At 39.2% G+C, this 1,761-nt stretch overlaps 1 pseudogene; it reads right to left on the bottom strand.

Moving 5' to 3' along the window:
• Positions 1–25: 25 nt before the first annotated feature.
• On the bottom strand, positions 26–1,488 carry LOC101565017 (annotated as a pseudogene).
• Positions 1,489–1,761: the final 273 nt, after the last annotated feature.

Raw genomic sequence — 1,761 nt, forward strand, 5'->3', positions numbered from 1 at the left:
GCATACTCTCACACAGGTGCTCTTGTGCGCATGCACCCCGCCACAAGACAGAGCCTAATGGGGCTCGGCTTCCAGTTCTATGATCAGCTGTGCATTCTTTCTTACTTCATCAAATAAATAGCTTTTTGTCACCTTCTCATTCTTGAAGACAGTATGGAGAAGATCCTGACCATATTCTTCAAGATCTCCTTTTCCTTCCTTAAGTGTAACAAAATTCCCCGCTGGTGTCCTATGTAATGATAACAGGCCCTTTTTGGTTCTTTTGTTAGGATCAGCAACTGGGTCCTTGAAGACGTTAATCCCAAGGCCATTGGTGACAACATAGCTACACTTGAAGGAACAATTCAGGAGATCTCTGGTTAACTCTTGTAGCAAAGCTCCACCAGAAATGAAGAAAATATTTTCAATACTCCAACTTTTTTGTTTCATGCCTTCTACAATCTCTTTTAAAGTATTAATATCTACTTCATTCCCTTGAATAACTCTAAGATAAGGTGGCAGCAACTTGTAGCCTTTTGAATTCTCAGTAACAGGAAAGTTTTTACCTAAAATATCCAAAACCTTTAATACAGTATCAAGAGGATTTCCAGAATCAGGTCTGATTATCAATGGTGCCTCTGTACTTCCGGACAGTATTAAATGTCTTAGATCTTCACCTCATATTTTCTCACATGCATTATAAATGTCATAGCTATCACTAACCATAGATATAGGCACTGTTGAAAACTGTATTACTATATGTTCAAAAGCATCTTTTTTGTGGTCTTTTCCCCAAGCTGTAATTGCACTGTGTTCTACTGCTGGAACAGAATAGCCCAGAACAGGATCTTTTGTGCCATAGTATTTTTTAATCAGAGAAATTCCCCCTACTATATCTGTTCCTTTAAAGTTAACCAAATGTGCAGATGCCCCTATGCTAGCAGTCTCTTGGGAAGAGACTCCTCTGTAGCCAAAATCATGTAACTTGTATTCCAGGTCATCTAATTTACCAGAAGTTTCCAACAAGTATTTGGCCCATATTTTCTTCTGCTCTCTAGAATTTGTGGCCACGGTGATTGGATACCAGGATTGAACAAGAATAGTCTCAATCCAATTTGTAAGCCAGTAGCACTCTGGATCTGTGTTTTCCACTGTGAAGAGAACGTTTCCTCTGGGAATGACAGGAATGGCCTTCACTTCTATAGGGAGATGCCCATCGTATTTCTCAAGAATGTAATTCCATCCTTTTTCATTAAAGACATCATCCTGGATATGTTCTTTGTATACCTCTTTGGCTTCCTGGATTTTCTCTTTGGTCACAACCTTACCTTTTAAATATTTATTAAGAATGTACTGCAACCCATAAAATACTGTTTCCTCATATTTCACCTTCCTTACTTTGGAGTTTTCTATCTTCTTTTTATGGCACTCAAAGTATGAATAGTGAGTAACCTTGTAGGAGTCGGTGGCCAGAAGGATGGTGAACTCAGCTTCTGCCACAGCGTTCATCTCGGCAGGAGTGGAGGGTAACACGGCACGGCTGTGAGGAAGGAGAAAAATGGGCTTCACCGGGCTCTCATTGTTTTCTTTTACTCTCTCAAATGTCGTTATTAGCAAGGGTCCTCACATTCACTATTCTGAAGTAATACATGAAGCAAACAGAATTAGAGCTAAATAAGTCATGTACCTGAATTGCTTTCTATAATTGCTTTGTCCAGCTTACACTTTTCCTTCAATCAATTCTGTTTCTCAAGAGGAGAAACAAAAGAGAGCAAATATAAC

The sequence above is a fragment of the Octodon degus genome, unplaced genomic scaffold, assembly GCF_000260255.1.
Source record: "Octodon degus isolate 3935 unplaced genomic scaffold, OctDeg1.0 scaffold00004, whole genome shotgun sequence".
Taxonomy (NCBI): domain Eukaryota; kingdom Metazoa; phylum Chordata; class Mammalia; order Rodentia; family Octodontidae; genus Octodon; species Octodon degus.